The sequence below is a fragment of the Marmota flaviventris genome, chromosome 10 (assembly GCF_047511675.1).
Source record: "Marmota flaviventris isolate mMarFla1 chromosome 10, mMarFla1.hap1, whole genome shotgun sequence".
Classification (NCBI taxonomy): domain Eukaryota; kingdom Metazoa; phylum Chordata; class Mammalia; order Rodentia; family Sciuridae; genus Marmota; species Marmota flaviventris.
The window spans coordinates 21,352,934-21,371,294 of NC_092507.1; positions in this window are offsets into that span (position 1 = coordinate 21,352,934).

The window sequence follows — 18,361 nt, forward strand, 5'->3', positions numbered from 1 at the left end:
AAGCTGGTGCAGAGCCTGAGCTCCACTCCCTCTAAATCCCTAGCTCTTAAGCTCAGGGCAGTGCTGTCCTACTGAGCAGCTGTGTACAAAGGCATGTGAAAGGTGTGTCAGTGTGATTTGGAACACTGATGAGTATGCACTAGGGTTTTTGTGACCAGGGACTGAAAGGATTTCAAGTAGCTGGATTTCTGGTCAAAGGATACAAAGTTTCACTGATACATTAGAGTGGCCCTCCTCTTCCAGAATGCCCCAGATCTAGGGACTCAATCCTGCCTTTCTCTGCTAGTCTGTGGGCTCCTGGAAAAGCAGGGACCAGGGCCCTGAAATATAAAACAGGACCTGACTCGGAGAAGGACTCAGCAAAGGGGAGAATAAATGAATTTATGATTTTAAATTCATTTTAGTAGTGATATAACAATAACACCATCAATCAATGCTAACACTTTACTGGAGACTTACCCTAGCACTGTTCTCAGCACTTTACACGGATTCATTCATTTAATTCTGGCAAAAACCTTGAGGAAAATGCTTTTATTAACACAATTATACAGAGGAGCAACTGGGTTTGAAGAGTTAGTAGCTTGCCCAAAGTAATGCAGCTAGTTAAGTGTCAGTGTCGGGATTGGGAGGCAAGAAACCACTTGTCCTCAGTGGGCTCAGTTTCCCCCATTTACCCAAGAAGGGATTAACTCTCCATGGCTCTCTAGTATGGAGTAGCCTATGATTTTGTGATTCTGTGATTCTTCCACAAGGAACAGGGATTATGTTTGTTCTTTGTGGGCCCAAATCCTGAAGGGCAGATTTGGCCTTAATCTGATGAAGAGCTTTTGAAGTCTCAGAATGATTTTAAAATGAAAGTCCACCCTGTGAGTGGTGAGCTTCCTGCGTTATGGGAGCAAACATAGATCTGAAATGAGGTGGAGGACAGGGATCTGGACCGGCAACCATATAAGACCATTATAGCACGGATGGGATGGACCATCAGGAGGGTGAAAGTCACCAAGGATATTGGGTAAAATGGGCACAAGAGAAACCAGAATTCTCATTTATTGAACAACTCCCTGTGTGCCAAATCTGTGCTTGGCATATATCACTAATTCTCAGGAAAACACTTTAATTAAGAGTTATGGCTGAGGAAACTCAGATTCAGAGAAGTAACTTGCTCAAGGTCGAATAGGACAAAGTGGGATAGGTGGTCCAGGTGAGCCTCGTCAAGGTCACTTCCCTAGATCTTCTATGACCAACCCCGGGTTCCAACCTAGTACCCTTAGGGACAGCACCACGTGGCAAATAGCCTCATACTTTTGCCACATGACGTCAGAGACCACACCAGCCAATCCAGGAACTCCTTATCCTCCCCACCCCTGACCCTAGGTTTCTCAGAAGCTGCCCTAGAGGGGGCGGGGTTAGGCACTCTGGCCTACCCGCACCTGCAGCCCCCGCCCCTTCCCGGTGGCGACGCTCGTCCTCCTCTGCCGGGTCCTACCCGCCGCCCCACAGATTGGCAGTTGCCTGCACCAATTAGAGGACCTCCCGGGGCAGGGGCGGGGCCTCACGTCAGAGTTGCCCTGTCAGTGCAGGTGGAGGCCCGCGGCGGGGCAAAGTGGCAGAAACCTCTTAAAGGGCGAGGGCAGCGGAGAGTGAGAACGCGGCCCGGCCCGGCCCGGCCAGGTCCCCGCCCGGTCCAGCCCAGGTGAGCGTGGGCCACCTGGGGGGGCAACCCCGGGACTCTGGGAGGGACAGGGAGAGGGACAGACGAACCCACCCCCAAGGGCCGGAGCTCTCCCGGGAGGGGCCAGACCAGGATCCAAGGGTCCGGGGAGGAGCTAGAGGTCCGGAGTTCCAGGGTCCGAACTCGGGGTCCAAGGGGCGCATAGGGGAGTTCGGGGTGCACAAGGGGCTCGGGCGTCCGAAGAGGGGGTCCAGGAGCTCGGGTCCGGAACTACACTCATGCTGCCGGCGGTCCGGGTCCCAGGTTCGGTCTCCGCAGGCGGGTCCCTGCGGAGCCGCGCAGCCCATGGCCGCCCCGCCCGCCCCGCCAGCTCCTGCCGGGCCGCCGCAGCATTGGCCGGCGGCGGGCGGCGCAGCGGGAGGGGGCGCCGGGCCGGGAGCCCCGCGCCCCGCCGGCCCTTACGTAACTGACTGAGTTTCCGGACCCAGGGACCCGCGAGCTGGGCGCCGGCTCTGCCGCCAGGCTGGCCCTGCGGTCGTCGCCTCGCCCCACGCACTCCCTGCCAGGCTAGCTCTAGAGCACTTCCCTCTGCCTCTCGTCTCCCGGGCTCTCGGTCGGCCCGGGTTCCTGCTCCTCTCCTCCCGCGGTTCTCCGTCTCACCGCTCATCTCTCTGGCCCAGGCTCTCCCTCTGCCCTCGGTCTTTCCCCAAGAGCTGTCTCGCCCTCACCTCCACTTTCCCGAAGGCCCCACCCTCTTGGTGTAGGAAGGGACCCCTTCAGTCCAGCAAGTTGGAGGCGGGGACTTGTCCAGACAGACCCCACGCCGAACTTGTCCGCAAGCGGGAGGGGGACTGTCGCGTAGGGTTGGGTAAGATTATTCCAGGGCCCCTATCTTTCCCTGGGAGGGAGTGGCTGCATGTGACCCCCTTCAAGTTCCTGCACTAGGACGGAAGGCAGTCTCTGGGGTCCTTTTCTTCTGGAGGAGGCTTGGAGAGAGTCTGGCTGGGATTTAGGGCATTTGGGAGTCCCTTCAGCTACTGAAGGTGAGAAGGAAAGACCAGGGAAGAGCCACAGAGCCCTGGCACGGAGCCCCCGCCCCCTGCCTTCAGTGAGCTCCCACCTCCACCCCAGTTACAGACCTGGAGGACTGTGCTGGCAGGAGCCTGGGGTTGGGAGGGGACTGATGGGAGGAGGCCAAAGAGACTTTTGCATGGGGGTGGGGGTGGGGTGAGGGAGTTGGAGATAGAAGTGGAACAGGTTGGGAGGGAGGTCACTTCCTGCCATCAAAGACCTCCTGAGAGTCAGAGACAGACACCTCAGAAATAACTTCTGTACCCTGCAGTCTGTGGTACTTGCTGCTGTCAGATGCATGTAAATAAGGTGTTATAGCAGTTGTGAGGTGGGAATTATTAACTCTGACTAGGAATGGGGGAGGGGGAATGCAGAAGGAGGTGGAAGGTCTGGGAAGAAGGGGAACTAGAAACTATAGAGAGCCAAGAGGGAGGGAGGAAGACATCAGTGTCCTGTAGGCTTTGCATGCAGCAGAACTGGGTTTGAATCCTGGCCCTGCTATATCCTTGCTGTGTGACCTTGCATGAGTCACTTCACCTTTCTGAGCCCCAGGTTCCTCTTTGTCAATAATCTGGACCTTTTGGGCATTAGCAGAATCAACTGAAGAAACAAATATGCACTTGGTCTGAGAGCAGGCCAGTGAGGCTACTTTAAGAAGATAATGGAGTGGGGAAGCCCTGAGATTTCCCTGAGTATTCAGGAGAATCAGGCCAGGCCTGCCAGGGCCCAGCAACATGGAGTGCCCGGCTGTGTGGGTAGCACTCAGTGAGGCAAGGAGATTCCACACCCTGTTTTCTCCCGATTGACCCATCCCTTCACCACCTAGACCAGGCTGGCCTCCCTCTGTGGGCCCCAGGTGCCAATAGAAGCTCTTAGGGCTCCCAGGCTGCCCCACCCCCTAGGCTAGTGGGGGTGGAGCCCTGGCAGCAGAGGGCTAGCACCCTCTCTGCAGAGTGGATCCTGGCCAGGAGTCAGGCTGGCTGTGCGGGGCAGGAACATCCCAGCCTGGCTGGGAAGACGCTGACACTGTGCAGGCCTGTGGAGGCCCAGAACTTTATCACCTGGAGCCAGGCCCAGTAGACTGGACCTGGGCTACAGGGTGAGGCAGAAGCTGGGATGGGGATGAGGAGGGGAGATCCAAGGAGAACATCCTGGAAGGATGTTAGCCTACAGGGTGGGGCAGCCTGGGAGCCCTGAGAGCTTCTGTTGGCACTTGGGGCCCACAGAGGGAGGCCAGCCTGGTCTAGGTGGTGAAGGGATGGGTCAATCGGGAGAAAACAGGGTGTGGAATCTCCTTGCCTCACTGAGTGCTACCCACACAGCTGGGCATCCATGTTGCTGGGCCCTGGCAGGCCCGGCCTGATTCTCCTGTATACACAGGGAAATCTCAGGGCTTCCCCACTCCATTCTTGAACACAGGTATGAAACTAGAGAACTTCATTTTGGTTATTTCTTAAGCCTCTCTAAAGTGCCTAGTGTGTGCCATATTCAGGGTTGCCAGCCACAGAGCTAACGAGGATACTCACAGAAGCTCACCATGGAGGTCATGGTAGCCTGATATGTGTTGGGGATTTGAAGATGAGGTCTGTATGACAGTTCCCTCCCTGGGTTGGGAGGGGAGGTTGTTCAGAATCTTCCCAGGGCCTAAGATTCTGATGTTTATTAAAGGGAGCAGAATTCTATCCCTTTATACTCTACAGGTCAGGCGCTTTTCTTCCTGGGTCTCAGTTTCCCTTCTTGTGAAATGGGGAGAGAGGAGCCTGGAGTTTCTATGAGTCTTCTGGCACAGATTCCTATAGCCTCAGGACCTGGTTTGGATCTTAGTCTACCACATGCCCTTATCCCATGAGGGGGTAGGATGGAGCAAGATCGGGTTGAGTGTGATGAACCACAGAGCTTATTCTTGACTTATGCTCTCTGATCATAATCAGGACTGCTGCCTCTTAAGCAGCCTCTAAGCACTTACTGTACACAGTGTTCTGTTCTAAGACTTTCCTACACAGCATCAACTCATTTAATCCTTACAACTTCATGAGAGGAGAACTATCATCCCTGTTTCATAGGAGTTCATGGAGGCGAGTTGACTTGACCTGTCAAACACTGGGATTTGAACTTAGGTCCAACCCCAAAGCCCAGACTTGACTAGGACTGGAGCCTCTACCTCACAGATACCAAGGTGTTCACATTGCTTAGCCCTTACCTGTGGAACTGCCTGACCCCTGCTGGAGTGAGCTCTGAGCTCTGGGGTGTTCAGGCTGGGGAGCGGGGAACAAGCTGTGCCACTTGTACTGGGTGCCCCCTGGACCCAGCACAGGAGAAGAGGGGTAGAGGGCACAACCTGCAGGTCAGGGTCCACTGGAATTTTCCCCAGAGTGCCAACCCCACCCAACTACTGTTCAGGTACAAGAGCTGAGCTATGAAAGGCATCTTTGGTATGTGGTTGACTTTGGGCCTCAGTTTCCCCATCTGTAAAACTTGGATTTAAGTGAGTACAGATATTCCTTGATCCACAGGTTAGTGGCTGAGGTAAAGAGGTGGAGGAAGGGTCAGGGTGGCGATGACTGAGTCTGTGGAGGAAGAGTTTGGGTCAGGAACAGCATGGATCCTTCTGAGCTGGCTGCTTGACAGCTATTTCAGATGAAGGGACTGAAGTTAGAGGGATTCTAACCTCTGTGGGGCTAGTTATGCAGATACCCAAGGGAAACATCAAGGGAGAATACGAAGAACAATTCCAGGCAGATGTGAGCTGGGATCCTGGCTTGACCACTTATGTGGGCTTGGAAATGATACCCCCAAGGGCCCACAGAGAGAAGTCCCTTGGCCTCACTGTCCTCACCTGTAAAATGGGAATAGCAATAACTGCACCTTTGTCGCACCTTGGGTAACTATGAAGGTCAAAAATGGGGCATTTGTAGAATCAGGGGAAGAGTGTGGTTTCTAGTTATTTTTTAGTACAAAATGGTAATTTTGGGTGTATGTGTGTAGCAGGGGACATCTCCAAAGCCCCTCTGCTGAGATGCTTTCCTGAGGGGGTATGCTAGAGAACGTCCCATCGTCTTCACTGAGCAGTGACCTTGTGCTCAGGTTTCACCTCTCATTGTCTCATTTGGTCCTTGGAGCAACCTTGTGATGCAGGTGGTGGCCTCGCCCATGCCTACAGCCCCCTGCAGTGATGACACTTAGGAACAGCTTCCTGTGTGCCAAGCATTGTTCACAAGGTTTTTTAATATGTGAATTCATGCAATCGTCACACCAGCGCTGTGAGGCAAATAATAATCCATCTCCATTTTACAGATGAGTAAATGAGATGTGGAGAAGTTAACAAATAAGCCCAAGGTCACAAATGGTAGAGCCATAAATGATAAAGCCAGGATTTGATCCCAGGTTCTTAAGTCTCCTTGAGGCGCTCACCATAGTTGTAATTTGGTAACTATTTATGGGATTGCCCGGTCCCTGCATTGTAGGCCTTAAGGGCAGGGATGGTGTCTGTCTTCTCCAAAATGAGTCCTTCTGTTGGCATACAGCAGGTGCTCAGTGAATGTGTGTCCACAGGGATTCTGCAGCCTCTGGTGGGTGGGCTGGGCTCTGGGAGGCCTGGTGAGCTCAGGGTGGATTATCAGATTATTGCTGACTGGAGGTTGTCTAGCCCAGCAGAGCCCCAGCGGCAGAGGGCGGGCAGGGTTCTCTCCCCACTCAGGCCCCAGTTGACGAGGGGCCCCAGAGAGCTCATCTGTTGCTTGTGCTGTGTTTCTCACTGCTGTCTTTTACCTCCATGTGCCGTGGCGGTGATGGCTCCTCGTCCTCTCTCCGACTGGCTGCTCCGACTGGCTGCGTGACTCCAATGGCTGCTTCTGTCTGGGTGAGTACTGGTTCCATTCTAATGCATGTCTGGTGGCTCCGAGACCACCTGAGAGGTGTAAGAAGCTCAGGGCGTTGGGCGGAGTGTTCAGAGAAGGCACTCTGTGAAGTTAGAATCCTACCACAAACAGGGCTGAGATTTTTCCTGTTGTCTGACTTCCTGGATAGTGACTTTGGGATCATATGATACATTTAAAGGTCTTTGGGGTTTGACTGGCCTGCAATAGAATCTTTATACTGCCACTTATCAATGGTAGCTCTTTGCTTCTCAATTTTATGTCTAAAAAATGAGCATATTAATACCTACCAGCTCCATGAGGAATGCTTTTGAATGAACAAAGATATTTGTTGAGCATCTACTATGCATTGGTCAATGTGCTTTGTGTTGCATTAGATGGTTAATTTTATGCCACACATCATAGGGGCTCAGTGAACGTCTGGACTGAGTGTGGGACCAAGTACCATATAGGCATCCGCCAGTAGAGAGAGGGACCTAGGTAACTGGAGCTCCTGGGGAAGGAATGGCAGATTCTTTAGCTCTCATGAGAAGAGTTGGGCAGCTGGGAGAGCCTGGGGGAAGGTGGGAGTGGGGAGGAGGGATTTTTGCCTTCCTGGTACTGACCCTTTCCTAACTGAGTGACCTTGGGGGAGCCTGTGAACTTCTCTGTGCCTTAGAGACCACATCTGTGACATTCATACACAGCACTTTTACCGCATGGGTATAGGAAGGGGCCGATGAGAAGTGCCCAGCACAGGGGCCCACTCCTCCCCAGGCTGGGGATGGAACCCAGGGTCTTGTGTATGCAGGGCAAGTGCCCTACTACTGAGCCACATCCCCAGCCCTCCCACTTGATAACTGATGGTTTCCTCTAGCCTTAGGCTTATTTGGGGAGGGGATTAAACTAAGTGAAGTGTCCATTTTTTTTTCTCCTTTCTCCCATTTTAAGTTCCCACCTGGAATCCAGGTGTCAGATTTTGAACGTCTCGCGGGCTGACCAGGCCCTGTGACATAGGCTGTGCTGTGCCTGGTGTGACTGTGGCTGAGTGGAGGTTCCAGCTCAGCCACTTTTGTGCTGTGTGACTTGGTTCAGTCATCTACCTGATCTGCCTAGGTGGCCTCACCTGTCCAATAGGGTTAGTGAAGGCCACTTCCCCTAGAGATTGTTTACTTAGAACAGAGGCAGTTGGCATTATTACCCATATTAGTATTTGGCTCTGGCTGAGGAGGATGCAGGGATGACCCTGGAGAGTTACGTCTGCCTAGGCCTCGGGGTCCTGAGAGGCTCCTGTCATCACACACAGGCCATCTGTTGATGTTTCCTATATGCTGGGCTAGTTGTCACATGCTACTTTAGATGCACTGCCTCACATCTTCTTCCCGGTGGCCTTCTGAGCTAGGCATTTTCATCCTCACTTTATGAGTGAAGAAACTGGCACTAGGTAAGTCATGTGAGTTACTCAGAGTCACGGTTATTGGTGGTGGTGAGGGACTCAAACACAAGCCTGTTGACCTCAAGGCCCAAATTCTTAGTGTAAACCTCTGTTATCTCCCCCAAGGAGACAGGAGTACCTCTAAGTCCTCTCTGTCCATCTCCATTGTCCAGTGCAAGGCCCTGGGAGCTGTTGCAATGTTTGTTGGGTGAAGAAATTCACACGTGTGCACTCACACCACACTGATCCCCTCCCCAGCCCTGGTGCTTTAAGAGTTTTGAAGAAGGGAGATAATAGAAAAGCAGGAGAATGCTGGACAGGAGAGTGGCTGAAAGTCATATAAATTGGTCTTACTTTCTTTTTGTTCACAGTTCTAGTGATCAAACCCAAGATCTAGTGCATGCTAGGAAAGTGCTTAGCCACTGAGCTATAGCCCCGGCCCCAAGACCTGGCTTTGAATCCTTGTTGTGGGACCTAAGATAGATATGTAGACTCTAAGGGCCTCAGTTTTCTTACCTATAAATCAAGGATAATAAAAGAACCTTCCTCCATCCCAGGGTTCTTGTTAGGATTAAATAATGAGGCCCATGGTGAGTACCTAATCAATGGTACTAATGAGCATTATTCTGGGATTATAAAGATGTTCTTCTTAGTGCCAGGCACAGTGGTGCATGCCTGTAAAACCAGCAGCTTGGGAGTCTGAAATAGGAGGATCTCAAGTTCAAAGCCAGCCTCAGCAATGGCAGGCGCTGAGCAACTCAGTCAGACCCTGTCTCTAAATAAAATTCAAAATAGGGCTGGGGATGTGGCTCAGTGGTTGAGTGCCCTTAGTTCAATCCCTGATACCAAACAACAACAACATGATATTCCTCTTGGAGCTGGGTACTGTGGGGCATGCCTATAATCCCAGAGGTTCTGGAGGCTGAGATAGGAGCATTACAAGTTCAAGGCCAGCCTTAGCAATTTAGTAAGGCTGTAAGCAACTTAGTGATATCTTTAATCAAAACAAACAAAACAAAAAGGGCTGGGGTTGTGGCTCAGTGGTAAAGGGTCCCCAAGTTCAATCCCCATAGCAATCTGGTCTGACACCTGACAGGTTCACAGGTTCTGAAAGGTATTTTATTTTATTTTTTTTTTAAATAGGGATTGAACCCGGGAGTGTTCTACTATTGAGTCACATTCCCAGCTCTTTTATACTTTTTATTTTGAGGCAGCGTCTTGCTAAGTTGCTTAGGCTGGCATCTAATTTGTGATCTTTCTGCCTTAGACTCCTGAGGAAATTCATCTGCTTTTACTCATGCCTACTTTGTGCCAAGTCTTGTGTGGGCATAGGGTCTGGAGATGATTCTGTGTATCCTTTTCCTTCCTTCCCCCTGGGGAGCTGAGAGTCTAGTTGGAAAGAAGGACAGGAACCGACTCTACCTTTGATTAATGCACTAAAGTGAGAATAGGTTTTCTTAGTCTGAGACCAGGAGAAAAGACATTCGTAGTGGAAGGAATTGTGTATGCTAAGGTCCAGAGCCGGAGCCTGCACTTGGGGGAACGCAGCTGGAGAGAGCGGCTCAGGAGAGTTAAGGGAACTTGACCCATGGGCCATGGTGGGTCGGCATTAGATATTAAGCAGGGCAGGGCATAGACAGGGCTGCTGTCCAGGTGAGGAATCCCTGTGGCTATGCTGTGGAGCAATGGAGTTGTGGGAAGGTGCGAGGCCTGTTTGGGAGCAGAGCCAGGGTGATGTGAGAGTGGACAACAGCCGGCAGGCAGGAGAGCATCAAGGTGAGGATGGGATCCTAGGGGTAAATGACCCCTGGAATCTTGGGTGAGGGAAGCATCTGGAGGAGGAGCCAGAGCTGGGTTGAGGGGAAAGAGCCACTCATTTTCTCCTTGTCACCTTCAATGGCCCCAGGAGCAGCTATGTCTGAGCTGGACACTGGATCCAGGGCTCCCACTCCTATCTTGGGGGCTCCCTGTGGTGACCCTGGTGGGTCTGGCAGGGATGAGAACACTTTGGGTTGGGGGCCCTCAGTGTCTGTGAGAAGCCCTGGGTTCGGGGCCTATCAACTGTGTCAGTGAATGTCTGCGTCCCCTCAGAAGTCCCTCCCTCCCTCTCCCCCTCCTTTTCCTTGTCTTGTGAGTGAGGATAAGAAAACCTGTTTTGCCTGACTCAAAGATTCAGTGATAATGCACAACAAGACAGTAAACATTGGTGCGCACTGGCTGGGGCTAGGTTCCGGGACACAAAGGTGACTCAGACAGGATTCCTGCTCCTCAGGTGTGCAGTGAGCCCAGGGGAGCCGGTGGTTGACTCTGTAGTCATGGGGGGCTGGGGAAGAGCGCTAAGCTGGCACTTGAAGGATGCACATAGCTCTCTAGGCGAGAATGGTATGGAGCAGCATGCTCAGGTGGAGAAGCCGTGGCTGGTAGATAGGAAGAGGCAGGCAGTGGTGGGGGGCGAGGCTGACCAAGGAAGCGGGCTGCTCCATGCAGGGCTTTGGCCATTGGCTCCACTCTCCTTCCTGAATCTCCACAGCTGCCTGCTCTGCTGCTGGAGACCCCCAGGGCCCTTCCTGCCCTGCTCCTTCCCCATCTCCCCACTCTTCTCCTTCTCACCCCTACTGCAGTCAGACCCAGTGGCTCCCACTCCCAGGAGTCAGCAACCTGGGTTCCCTGCCAGCCCTGCCACTGGCAAGTCCTGCGATCTTTAGTCACTCGCTCACCCTCTCTGCACCTCAGTTTCCCCCTCAGTAAAATGGGGACAGCAGGCCTTCCTCATGTGGAAGGGCAGAGGCTTCTCTCAGGTAATCCTTGTAAATCTCCTGGCCCAGTGTGTACGTATACTGTGCTCCCATAAATAGGAGTCTAATGAAATCATCAGTGTTGGGATTCCTCCATCTCCTCGGCCCCTCCCACTGCTTCCCCTGCCTCTCCTGGCAGCCTGCTTTGGTCAACAAAGGAAGGAAAAGATTAAGAAACAAGCCCAAGTCTCCAGAGGGGTCCTGGCCCACAGCCAAGCTGGCTCCCCTCCTGCCCCTTGGCCTCCTTGGCCTCAATCCTGAGGCCAGGGAAGCCTCCCAATCGCCTAACCTAGAGGACCCTCCCCAACTGGAGGCCAAAGCCAACAACAGCCCCAAAACAGGGACAAATATTTGTAAAATATGTAACTTTATTTTTTTCTTCCCCTGGAAGTTGATAACGAGGCTCTTTTTCCTGGTGCTTGGGAGAAGAGTAAGTGTGGATATCCCAGATGTTTGGAGGTCCCGTGGTCAGGGCAGAACAGGGTCCCTGAACTTCCTGGAGCCTATGACAGATACTGGCTACCAAGTCTCTTTCCCACAGATGCAGGAAACTCAAATCAGAGTGGGTGACTGATGGTGGAGGTCATTTGGTTAGAATCTAGTTCTTTGGACCCTTTTTGCTCTGTCCCATGGATGGGGTGGTATGGAGATGTTGGCTGTCACTTAACCTGAGTCGGTTTCCTTGGCTGGGGAACTGGGCTGACTTTGCTGTGAGGGTCAGCAGTCCCATAGGAAGAGCGGCTGGTGAGTCCTCACCGTCATTGCTACTCTAACTGCTGCTGCTTAAGAAACTTCTGCCCTATTCTTTTCCAGTCTAGGACCTCAAAGTGTTTGATATGGTTTTTTATTCAACAAATGACACCTGATGAACCAGTTTGAAAGACAGAGGCTCAGCATTTTTCCCTTTTATCAGTTGGCTGGGACACTGTCCTCACCCAAGACAGCTTCCCTTCTGAAAGGCCTCCTCTGATTGATGCAACCGTAAGCATTTGGAGAGGAGAGGAGGAAGGTTCCTGCACCACCCAGGCCTGGGCTGAGGGGCAGAGGTGGACAGGGAGCTCCTTGGAACTGCCCGCCAGGACTATGACAACACGAAGATTTCTGCAGAGGCCAGGAAATAGGCCTAAAAGAGAAACCCTGGCTCAGAGCCCAAAATGCAGGAGAGTGGAAGGGCACACTGACCCTGCCAGCGCCTCCTCTGGGAGACCTTAGACAAGTCCCTGCCTCCCAGAGCTCTGTTTTCTGTTTTATAAAAGGAGGGGGAGGATGGATGTCAGAGGTTTCTACTGATACTTTAGGATTAAAAATAGGGACCTGGGCTGGGCACGGTGGTACACACCTGTAATCCTGGTGGCTCAGGAGGCTGAGGCAGAGGATCTTGAGTTCAAAGCCAGCCTCAGCAAAAGTGAGGCACTAAGCAACCCAGTGAGACCCTGTCTCTAAAAAAAATATAAAACAGGGCTGGGGATGTGGCTCAGTGGGTGATTGCCCCTGAGTTCAATCCCCAGTGCCAAAAAGAAAAGGGACTTGGGAACCGTCAGGTCTCAGATTTCCCGGCTTCTCCAGCTATAGGACCTCCAGCAGGGGTCTACTTTAGCAAGCTTCCGTTTCCTCACTTATAAAATGGGAAAAGTATTAGCACCTTCTCATGGGATTATTTAAGGGCTAAATTAGATGTTAAGTGCTCAGCCCATAGCTGACACATTGGAACTGCAGGAGACAGTTCACTGAGGCCACATCCACTTGATTGCATTTGTTCACTCATTCACCCGATTAATATTTAGAATTTCCATAGACAGGGCAGAGACAAAAGGAGCAGGGAGGTGGCCGAAAGCTGGAGTCAGACAGACCTGCCCATTCTAGTTGTGTGATGTGGTCATTTACTTCTCTGTGTCTCACTCGCTCATGTGAAAATGTGAGAACAGTGAGCAAAACAAAACCTTCAGAATTGTCCTATCCTTAAGGGAGTCTCAGTACACAGTGGGCGATTAATCTGTGGCTGATTCTCTACCTCCCCTCCCCCAGCTCTTTTAATAACTAGAGGTATGATCTCAGGCAAGACATTTAAATACATAGCAAACTTACCCCCCGGGGCCTTTGCACTTGCTGGGGCTTTGGCCTAGAACACTCTAATTTCTACAAGAACTTTCTTGGCTTGTCTCATCCCCTTAATTTTGTTGTTCAAATGTTACCTTCTTAGTGAGGCCCTTTTGGACCATCCTATTGAAAATTGTAACACCCTTTCTTCTCCAAACCCTGGCACTCCCTAACTGCTCTTCTGGCTTATTTTCCTCCATAGCACTTATTACTCTTTGATATACTATATTCTATCAACTATTTGTTTATCATTCTCCCTCTCTCCCATTAGAATGTAAGATCAGTGATGGTGGTGGTGGTGATTTTCATCTGTCTTATTCAGGGTTATGCCCATTGTACCTAGAATAGTGTGTATGGCAAATAGTAGGTGTTTAATAAATTTGTAAGTGAATTAGTGAATAAACGAAGGCTCTTTCCCTCTCTGGGTTTAGTGTCGTGCTGAGTGCCTAGTAGATTCTCAGTAAATGATTGTATGAGAGTGTATGAATTGTAAGGAGAAAGTGAGTGGTCATCATCTCTTCCAGTGGCCAGATAATACAGTGCTGGGTCAACTCTGAGGCCCTTTTGCTTCTGCTGTTTTCTGCCAGGGCATCAGTTTCAGTTGGAGTGCCCAAATCTTTTGTTCCTGAGCCTGAGCTATGCAGAATTTCTAGTTGGGGCTGTTTGGCTGTTGGGCCCACAATGGTGATTATGTCATTATTGTTAATTAGCAGTTAGGCCCAGATTATTGAGTTTTTTGTTTTTCAGCAGAAATCACAGCAGAGAGCTGCGCTAGCAGGTGGGGGTGGGCAGGCCTAGAGCGGCTTCCTCTGGCACTCCCCACTTCCCAGCTCTGAGCGCTTAAGACCAAGACTGTGATGCTCAGAGCTCGGGGCCCTGCTGTCCTTACCTGCTGTCTTCCCAGGACAATGTCCTGCCAAATTTCTTCCTATACTTTCTGCCCTCTTTGCCTGGCCTGGTCTAGTGGGGTATAGCCTACTCTCAGGGGAGCTAGGCTTAGGGTTTCTAAATGTCCATCTGACAGGGATGTTTTCTGATGCTTAGGGTTTAGATATTATAAGTGGAGGAAAAAACACTGGGTTTAAGACTGGGAACCTGGTTTAGTCCCTGCTTTGGTGCTTTGATGACTTATGTGCATCAGTCCCTCTTGCTGGGCCTCAGCCCTATCATCTGTCAAATAGAGATAAGGACGCCTGCTTGGCCCATGGGGAGAGACAGGAAAACAGAGTGGGCAAGGGATTGAGTTCTGGAGTTAGACATACCTGGCTTCCCAGCTGTACTCCTTCCTAGCAGTGTGACCTTGGGTAGATGACTTTACTTCTCTGATTCCAGTTCTCAAAGCTAGAAAATGGGCTTAAAATATCAATACCTACTCTGTAGTGTCATTGTGAGATTTCATTAGAGAATGTGGGTGAAGTACCTAGGCACACAGCCAGTGCCTTGCACATCTTTGCTGGTATTATTATAGTGATCATCATGGAAATGAAGGCAATCTGTAAGCTGTAAAAAGACCAGTAGCAATAGGGCTAGGCAGATGTGGATTTGAATCCTAAATTGAACACTTATTAGCTGGGTGATCTTGGGCACATTTCATTCTTCTGAGATTCTACTTCCTCATCTGTAAAATGGGAATGATAGCCAGATCTTCCTCTGGGGGATGGTGGGGAGACTTAGTGACATATTGCATATACCACACTTGGGACAGGGGCTTTATAATCTGCAGAACCTTTTTAGACATCTGACATACTTTGATCCTTCTGGTCAACCTGTGGGACGGCCTGGGTAGGCACAACCATCTCCGTTTGATGTGAGGAAATGGGAAGTCAGAGTGGGTATTATGGACTGAATATTTGTGCCACCCCCCACCCCCCCCAAATTCATATGTTGAAGCCAACCCCTGATGTGATGGCATTTGGAGATGGAGCCTTTGGGTGGTAATCAGGGCTAGAGGAGAATTTGATGGTGGGGCCCTTGTGATGAATTAGTGCCCTTAGAAGAAGAGACACCTGAGAGCTCATTTTCTTTTTGCCATGTGAGGACACAGCAGTAAGAACATGGCTTTCTCCAAGCTCTGAAGTGAGTCCTCACCAGAACCTGAACATGCTGGCATCTTGGACTTCCAGTCCCTGAACCGTGAGAAAATAAATCCTGTTGTTTAAGGCACACAGATTATAATTTTTGCTGTTGTTGTTGTTGTTGCTAGGGATCAAACCCAAGCCCTTAGCGTGCTAGGCAAGAGTTCTACCATCAGCTACGCCCTCAGCTGTGTATTATGGCAGCCTGAGTTGAAGGAGGATAAGTGACTTGCCCAGAGTCACCAATAAATTTATGGTCCAGAGTGAAGGTTGCAACTTATTTGTAGTATTTCTTTTCATTTCTTTCTTCCTCACTAAAATGTACTTGGAAATTGAGGTCAGCTGAATATTAGCTGGGAGGCTCAGGAACTGTCTTGCCATAGCTGTTTGGGAGGATCTTGGGGCAAATTAAACCTGGCCATGTCTGTATACCTAACCCACTCCCTACTTCCCTATGTCTCCTCCTCTGACCTGACTCTTATCAGGTGAGGGTTGGGCCAGGCTGCCTTTACCTGTTTTAGAAGGGCCTCACTTAGCAGGTGGCACCAGGCCTCTCTCTTGTTTCTTGGGAAAACTTCTAGGACTTGAGTCCTAGGGAGAGAGAGTTAGTGGGTTAAGCTTGAGTGAGCAGGAGGCTTTACTGGGCTTTCTCCAGCTGGTGAGAGAAGGGGTTTGGGATGGGTCCTTAGGTCCCTCCTTGGATATCCCAGGGTTACCATCAGAAGCAGCCACAACAGCCTTTCCCTGGGGTTGTTGGATAGATGTTGGTATTTCCCATTCATATCATTTCTAAACTGTGTTCCTTAGCGTGATATGAAAGCAGTATGGACTAGAGGATGGTGGCATCAGACAGTGATATTGGGGAACTCACCCCACATTTTAAGTTGTATAACTTCTTCAAGAGTAATTGAGGTTAAGCCAGGTATGTGGCACACACCTGTAATCCCAGAGGCTCAGGAGGCTGAGGCTGGAGGATCACAAGTTCAAGGCCAGCCTCAACAACTTGGTGAGCCCTGAGCAACTTAATGAGACCCTGTCTCAAAATAAAAAATGCCGGAGAGGGCTGGGGACATAGTTCAGTTGGTAGAGTGCTTGCCTTGCATGCACAAGGCCCTGGGTTCAATCCCCAGCACCATAAAAAAAAAAAAAAAAAAAAAGTGCTGGAGATATGGTTCAGTGGTTAAGCATCCCTGGGTTCAATCCCTGGTACTAAAAAAAAAAAAAAAAAAAAAAAAAGGAGGTTGCTATGAGGCTAAATGCAAAAATGTAAATAAAAACTTAATATGTGCCTAGTGCATAGGAAATATCTCATAAATGTAGTGTTAACTATTTTTAGATTTTCCTTTTTATTTTGTAGTCCTGGGGGATCAAGCCCAGGACCTTGTGCATGCTAGGAAAGTGCTCTCTACCACTGAGCTACATCCCAGCCACTGAGCTGCTTCTCAGTCCCAGTTGTTACTATTTTTATTAATAAATTATCTCTAAGGTCTCTTCCAGCTCAGATAGTTCTAGGTTTTAAGATTGTAGAATTTAGCTTGGCTTCCAGCTTTAAAAAGTAAATGTAGTTGTATTTGGAAAGAAGTTATGAACACTAGACTGTGCTGTGCGTCCCTGGGCAAGTGTCTTTCAGTTTCTGGATCTAATTTCCAAGCAGCTTGGGCTTGATGATCTCTAAGGGACTCACCAATTTTAACATTAGGTGAATCTCAGGGCCTAAAGAATTATTGGCAACTGTCCACCAGGTCCTCTTTTACAAAGTCAACTTCCTTTCCCCTCTGCCTCTTATTTCTTGGTATGTTTCCTTAGCAACCCCAATGTACAGATTTTAATCCTATTTAGATTTTTTTTCTTTTATTGTACACAGAAAACTCTTTAAGAGAATATTTGTAAGAAAAGTGCATTCTGGCTTCTTGCTCTTGAGATAGCCTGCATTCTCCCTTGACTATGTATCTACTTTCTTAATAAACCTTTGTCTATCCCTTCAAAAAAAAGGAGAGCATTCTATCAAATAAGTTAAAACATGCTGTGTGTTTTCAAATATGTAGGAAAAGGTATTATACAAAATGTATTGCATTCGATAGTTTCTTCTGCTTTTATCTCAAAACTGACCAAAACAGGCAGCATTGTGCACTTTAATTAAAAAAAAAAAAATAGCCTGGTATGGTGGTGCATGATGTAATCTCAGGAGCTCTGGAGGCTGAGGCAGGAGGATCAAGAGTTCAAAGTTGGGCTGGGATTGTGGCTCAGCGGTAGAACGCTTGTCTAGGGCGGGACCCGGAATCTTCAGCACCACATAAAAATAAAGGCATTGTGTTGTGTCCATCTACACCTTAAAAAAAAAAAAAAAGTGTTCAAAGTTGGCTTTGGCAACTTATCAAGGCCCTAAGCAACTCAGCGAGACCTTGTCTCTAAATCTCAAGGCTTAATGGATTGTTAGCAACTAAAAAAATATAAAAATTAATAAAATATAAAATATATATTTTATCTATATTTGTGTCTAAATAAAATATAAAAAAGGACTGGGGATGTAGCTCAGAAGTTGAATGCCTCTGGGTTCAATCTCTGGTACCAAATAAGTAAGTAAGTAAGTAAATAAATAAATAAAACAAAACATGGCACATTCAATGCATTATAAAAAAAATCATGGGTATGATTCAGGTAAAAGATGTTTGTTGAGTATCATTTATAAGAGATAAAAATGGGAAACAACCTAACTGTCCAACAATAAGGATCAACTAAATTATGGAACACCCACTCGATAGCATTCTTAAAAATGATGATATAAATGTTCACAGTATATCAAGAGAAAGAAGTCAGTTCCAAACAATGTGGTCTGAATTAAAAAAAAATAAAACATTAGGTTAGATATGAAATTGCTGATATTGGACTATTATTAACTAGAAAATCAGCAATTTCATTTCATTTGATTTAGAAAAGAAAGTCTGTCATCAAAATACTGATTATAGTTACTTCTAATTGGTGGCTTTATGATGATTCGCATTTTTCTTTAAATATATTCTTTTTTTTTGTGGGGGGGGAGGGGGATTACAGGGACACTTTACCACTGAGCTACATAATTATATTCCCAGACCTTTTTATTTTTTTATTTTGAGACAGGTCTCACTAAATTGCTTAAGGCCTCGATAGATTGCTGAGGCTGGCCTTGAACTTGTGATCCTCCTGCTTCAGCCTCCCAAGTTGCTGGGATTACAGGCATGTGCCACTGCACCTAGCTCTCCTTAACTGTATTCTTACTTAACTATATTTTCTAAAATTTCTATAACTCAGGTACTCCTAATAAAACTATCCCCAGAAAGGCATTCCACTCTATGAACTGTAATTTCCATCCTGTTAGAGCTTTT